Genomic DNA, 7,150 nt, shown 5'->3' with positions numbered 1-7,150 from the left:
GAAACCACCGAAAGTTAACCTAGAACTTCTGCTCCACCGCCACAACTCTCTATATCAAAGAAAAATCCATCTGGAGCATGTATAGTATCATACCAGAGTGGGAAATCATCTTCGGTGGCCATCTTCATCATCACGGTGGATGCCATGACGAGGATGTAGTAGTTTACCCTCGGGGCTGAGGGTATGTACCAGTAGCTATGTGTTTAATCTCTGTGTCGTGTTCTTGAGATGTCACGATCTTCATGTATCACGAGCTTTGTTAATATTGTTGGATCATATGATGTTCTTCCGTTGCTATCTTGCTATGATGAATTGAATCTTTCCCTTTGAGACCCTTTTATGTTAGATTGAATATTGGATTTGAGATCACTTGCTGCATGTTTTGGTACTCAACTTGCGGATTCCCGTGGTGACAATGGAGTAATCTATGCAGAGGGGTTGATACACGATCTTGTCCTACTTTCTAAGCTGGAAATCTTGGGGTACTCTTTGAAGTTCTTTGTGTCGGATCGAATATGACGAATTTGAAGTTGTTTATTGCATGTTGAAAAATTAACCCACAGATACTTGTGGTGATAGTGGAGTATCTAGACGACATTAGGTTTGATTGATATGTATCATTGGTGTTATCATACTATGAATTCTAGGGCTGTTTGTCACACCTATAGGAATGGCCCAATAGATCGAATTACTTTGAGGTGGTTCACTGCCTACAACAACTTATTATTATGTTATCTACTAATAGGAACTTTAGAGTGATTATTTCTTGCACGTTGAGGGATGATCGTATGATCCTACTATGTTGGCATTGTTGACAGATTGCACTAGTGAAAGTATAAACCCTAGGCCTTGTTTCTAAGCATTAATATACCATTTTGCTCACTTTTTACTACTTGTTACCTTCCTGTTTTTATTTATTCAGATTATAAAAATATATTTCTACTATCCATACTACACTTGTATCACCATCTGTTCACCGAAATAGTGTACCTATACAATTTGCCATTGTATTGGGTGTGTTGGGGACACAAGAGATTTCTTGTATTTTATTGCGGGGTTGTTTCAGGGAGACAATCTTCATCCCACACCTCGCACGGATTGATAAATTTTAGGTCATCTAGTTGAGGGAAATTTGTTGTTGTCCTACAAAACTCTACACTTGGAGTCCCAACAATGTCTACAAGAATAAAGTTGCATAGTAGACATCAAGCTCTTTTCTCGCACCATTGCTGGGTTGGTCAGTGCTTGAAGGTATATCTTACATCTTGCAATTAAATATTTTAGTTTCTTGTTTTCCACTAGTTTGGTTTTATAAAATAAAACTACAAAAAAATGGAATTCAGGTGGCCTCAATGCCTTGGCCTTTTTAATGCCTTTCGTGAAAATGATAGTTCAGAAAATTATGCTCAATTGTTAGAGGAAGAATTTATAAGAATGATTAATGTTAATTTATTGAATGATGAGCAAGATAGTAATATAGTTAGTTTGAATTATCTGAATATACATCATGCTAATGATATGCAAATCCACAAGCTCAGGGATGCCATGTTTGATGAATATGATAATTTTTAGTCCCCCAAGTTTTGATGAGCAAAATTATTATAATGATAGCATGCCTCCTATTTATGATGATTATATTAATGAAAGTGGGTTTGGAAGAGCGTCAACTCTAGGTACTAATAGTCCCAATATTTTGGAGGGTGTTCAATCTTTTCATAATGATAAAAGTGGATTTTGAGAGGTCATTGTTGGTGTCAAAACCGGCAGATCTCGGGTAGGCTGTCCCGAGCTGTGGACCTTAGATCGATGGGTTCAAGAGGCGAAGGATATGTTGTTTACCCAGGTTCGGGGCTTCTTGATGGAGGTAAAACCATATGTCCTAATCTTGTTTATATTGATGATGGAGTATAAAATATAGAGTTGATCTACCTCGAGATCGTATGTTGTGGTCTAAACCCTAAGAGTAAAGATCATATGAATATGAGATTGTCTATCGACAATCTTGGTCTCGGCTTATATAACACACGAGAGGCCTATGATAACAAGAGTCCTAGTCGGCTACGTCGGTGTAGAGGAGTCATTGTCTTGATCACCAAGTCTTATGGAATCTTCCTTGTATATGTCATCGGTTGCCCGAAGTAGCCTAGGAGTTTGGCCCGTAGAGATAGCCTGGTGGCCCGAGGACCCCTTAGTTCAGGACTCCCTCATTAGCCCTCAAACTGGCCACCAACGTCATAGTCTTGATCTTTAGCTTCACACGTCCAAAGTCTTCGGCTTGCGGGGCATATTCTTCTCCCTATTTATGTTTGGCGAACACCAGTTCGGCCGTTGATGTCTTCCCGATTTCCAAGCATAGGTCTTCAAGTTGGGGACACTCATCGGTTCTTCCGAACGATTTTTCATCCTCGGTCGCCAGTCTTGAATACAAGTTCAACAAATCCTCCCATCACTGATCTTGAGGATTGCCGGGGTGAATCGAAAGAGTTTCACACGTCGGTCATCCGAGGAGGGCCTTTAATTTATCGGCCTTTATTAACACCTTGTAATTTTTCACGCCATGCCTCAGATTTGAAGTTTTCCCCATGTGCCGGTGCCCTCTTGCGTCTGAGCTCCAACACAGGACTGCATTCAAAGTGTATTTTTGTAGCTAAGCTCCACTGATGGTCGCCATCCGAGGTGTCATGGATTACCTCGGTCTGTGAAAATTTGAAGGAATTCATCCAACTTAAATGCCACAATAGTCTTTTATGGAGCCATCCATTCGCATCCGAACTATATGCGAGACTGCTTCTCATGTCGTGCACCACCTCGGTCTTGGGCTGTTTTTTGCACAATTTATTTCCGGTTGGTGTCATTTATTTACAACCGAGATGTATGGCTAGTAGCTCCTGAGACTCGGGTCGATTCGTGAAATCGGCATGAGGATCAATACCTTACTCAGCAGTGTACTTTAGGAATTAGAACGCGGTGTGTAGTAGTAACCGAGACTCAGGTTGGGTGCGGCCGACCAACCTGAGGATCGTAATCTCCCCGAAAACTGTTTTGCAATTGTTGTGTACATTTTCACAACGCCAAGGTATAGATTGGCAGGAAATATGCCAAACTGCGATTCGGAAATGAATTTCCGGTTGGTGTAATTTAGTTTCTCACGAGTTATATTACCAGTACTCCCCGAGAATTGGGTTGGGCAACATGACCGAACCTAGGATCATATCTCCTATGGAACTATTTCATCGATTAAGTGTGTTTTGAGAACACCTAGGTGGCGCTCGGCGGGGAAGAAGCCGAGCTGTAGGTCAGAAAAATTCTCCGAGACAAATCACCATGAAGAACACCTCGAATAAGAGGATATCCCACCTCCTGAAAGAAAAACCATATAAATAGGTGAAAGGTGCTATAATCTTGGCAATACCAAAAAACTTTAGCAAAAACATTATGTTTCGAAATAAATCAAGTTTCTTTCACGTGTGCCTTTGCCTCCGAGACTCAGGTTGGGTACACTCGACCGACCTGGGCATTGAATCTCCTCGGAAACAATATTGCACTTTGAATTTGTTGCATGGAATAAGCAATGCAGTAGCCCCCAAGCCATAATTTGGGCATGGGTGGTCGAATTAAGGATTGATATTCGTTTGACAAAAACTTTGTTATGTTTGACACAATTTAAGTGTCATGATTTTATGTATCCAAGTACTTTTCATCGTTAATTTTGGAATCCGCATCGTAGAACACTTCGTTGACCGACCATTGGCTTCAACCTCCACGGCCAGTAGCCGAGGAGTGTTTGTCCTACTTTATAAAGCCTTTATAAGGGAAAAGATTTACGACAAACAAGGCAATCCGGCCATACAGTTTTATAAACAAAGGTACAGACAGACATGTTATATTACTTATTTATTGTAAAAAAATCTTCTATGAGAAATAGTTCATTGATAAGTTCCTTTTCCTAGGATATCATGTTTGACCATGATCGTGAAAATCTCAACTCCCATCAATGTGGGAGAAAAATATTGAGCATTCAGTTTGGGGAATGTTCCCGAACTCAGTGGTCTTTAATGAACCAAAAATTTCACTTTCGTCATTGCTCACCAATTATATTTTTAAGATGTAGAGCTTTTGGCTTCACCCAGTCTTAGGTACTAATCCGGATCACCCGAAAGTGACAATCACAGAGGTGCTCCCTTTACCCCCTAGCCGAACAATCCGGAACGTATGGGGTAAGCACATGAGCGAGGTAACCCATCTTGGCCAAAATCTGAAGTCAAATTGATGCATATTAATGGCTTTAGAACGATGATTACGGAAGACAACACTCTCATATTGAATAAAATCCGTTTATACTATATGCTATTTTGGCTCCATTGCGGCTATTTATAATCTAAATTTTTTCCATCGTCGGCTTCCACCCCTTTGTAGATACTATGCATGTGTTTGTGTTTCCGTACTAACAAGACAACCCTTAGCTGATGTCTAAGTGCCCGGAGGCGGTTTGTCTTTAGTGGAAACAAAGCAATCGGATATTTAGGCTTTATAACTTTCACTTAGTCATAGGAGCTTTTAAGTGGGAAGGCAAGTTACGAGCCCCTATTAGTGTTTAGCCTCAGCCGACGTCAAGCCATCAACACTTCGGCCAATTTTATATAAAGCCCACGGGGTAAACTCTACCTGTCTATAGTTTGATAGAGTCATCAGGTCGCTGACTAGCTTGCACTCATTGTGACAGTCAGTTTTCGGCTTTCTCCACTAAGGTACTTGACCAGTCAAATCGGAAGTACAATCGCAATGGTTCTCCCTTTGCACACCCACCCGATCAAAGCGGAATGTAGGAGGCAATTACAAGGGTCAGGCAACCAAACTATTGACCGAAGGCACAATTTGAAACTGATGCATATAAAGAAATATCTGAGAACATTTTGTCGAGGACTCCTCGAAGTACCTTGGCTTTTGTTGTGTTTGGATCTTGTCACAGTCCCGCGTTGATATTGTTGATACTTTAAAGGCATCCGACGTTCTACTACGTGAGTTATGCCTCAGACACATGTATCCCCCGAGCCTCAAGTTGGGTGCGGCCGATCAACCTGAGGATTGAATCACCTCGGGAACTAGTCCACATGTGATGTGCGTTTTGCCAACGCTGAGGTGTAGGTCTAGAGAAAAGATGCCGAGTTGTGAGTTGGAAAATAACTTCCGAGCTGAATTATTACGGAGGACACCTCGGTCATGAGGATGCCCTGCCTTTTCAAAGAAAAGCATAAAAGCAGATTAATGGTGTCTAAAACACGGAAAACCAAAAAACTTTATCAAAAACTTTGGATACGAACTAAATCAAGTTTCTTGGTGCCAATCGAAAATTTGGGCTTCAAATTACTTTGTGATTTTGTCGTTCTTTAACATGACACATCCAATCTCAAGATTTCAAGCGGTTCAGCCTTCGACTTCAACCTCCATATCCCGAACGCGTAGTGTTTCTCCGAGGCCAGTTTAGTGTACTAAACTCGAGCGACCTTAGAAAGTAACAAGGCAATCTGGCTATCGACCACGCACTCGAGTCGAGAAAGGAGCGGTAGAAAAAGACTTTGCAATGACCAAGAATAAAACTTTTATTATAAAATAGCTCATATAAAATTTTAAGATCCCCCACGTAACATGGGTAAAGGAAGTGTTTTTAACAAAAAATGTTCTTAAAAGCTAAGTTTTGAACAAACAACTTATTTGCTTAACACAAATATAATGGCTGGTTAAACCCTCACAGAAATTAAAAATTTTAAAAAGTTGAGCAAGAAAGTGACTTAGCTGGTTAATGTGCTCGGTTTTGATGACGAGGGCCGAGCTTGTGGAGGGTCAAGGTCACAGCCCCCAAGACGGTCATAAGGTAGCCGACGAAGAGATCTGCATGATGCAGTGACAACACAACACTTCAGAAGGGCAGAGGCGAAACCCCATTTCCAACCGAGGAACATAGTATTTTGGCAGTGTGACAGCGAAGCCCCCATGTTAGTCGACCATATCAACGATGCAATTCGGTGGACGGAGGCGTGACGACGATGACAACGCATCGAGGTGACAATCTAACACAGTGGGAGTCGATCACCTGCGAACATAAAATAGTGCAAGCCAAAAGTAATATCAAATAATAATAAAAATCCTCTACTTAATTAACTTAAGTGAAGTAAGTAATTTTAAAAAATAGCCTGAGCGCCAAGGTGCCCGAGCGAAGAGCTCGGCTTGATGAAGTCACAATGCGACACGATCGATGTGGCAAGGCGAAGCCCTCCAGTCCAGCAGTGGTGATGAATTCGGTCGGTTGGTGACGCCAAAGTCCTCGGAGCAAGTTGATGAAGAGATGTCGGAGCCCTCGGTCCAGCCAAGGTGCCAAAGTAGATCTATCATTGAAAAGTAGAGCCCCCATGCCAGCCATCATGTTGAAGCAGGTCGGCATGGCGGACGATGGTTTGAAGCAATAGTGCGGCGATGACGGCGCATGTCAAAATTTGTGACGCGGTTAATTATAACACCCTGGATTTTGCCATTTCCTTTTCCTTTGATTTTGATCTGGTCTTTCTTTTCTGTGGCTTAATAGTTTGGAAACCTAAAGGGATCATCCTTGATTCCTCTTCCCTAGTGGCTTGCCAACCTCAAACCATCCCAAGACCTTGTCATTTCCATGTTGAGCCAATCCCAATATTCTTTTCCCTCGGAATATTCCTTATTCTTTTAAAGGAATAATCCTCTTTGCTATGGGTTGTGAAGCAACCCACATTTGTGTCATTCCAAAAATTCCCAAATAATTCTCATAAATCTCTTGGGTCATATCTTCCTCATATATGACAAAATCGTTCCTTGCCATGTTCAAAAATATTTCTCAAATATTCCTTTTTCTGATTCTCCCCTATCTGTCAAGTTGTGAAGCAAGTACCCTTTATATGTGCTTGCTTGCTCTCAAAATTAGTGGGCACTCTTCCCTATCCATATCATTGCCGCATGCCAAAATTCAACTCAATTTGGGTAGTAAATAATTCTTGGCAAATTTCCAAACTTTCTGATCCAGAGGAAGCTTTGTGAAGCAAGTGCTATCTAGGAGTGTTCAAATGAGTTGAAACTTTTGCATCATCTCAATATGCTCAAATAATGCCTCTCCACCAAATTTGAG

This window comes from Hordeum vulgare, chromosome 4H (genome assembly GCF_904849725.1).
Source record: "Hordeum vulgare subsp. vulgare chromosome 4H, MorexV3_pseudomolecules_assembly, whole genome shotgun sequence".
In the NCBI taxonomy this organism is placed as follows: Eukaryota; Viridiplantae; Streptophyta; class Magnoliopsida; order Poales; family Poaceae; genus Hordeum; species Hordeum vulgare.
The sequence above is the reverse complement of the archived record's forward strand: the minus strand, read 5'-3'. Positions refer to the sequence as shown.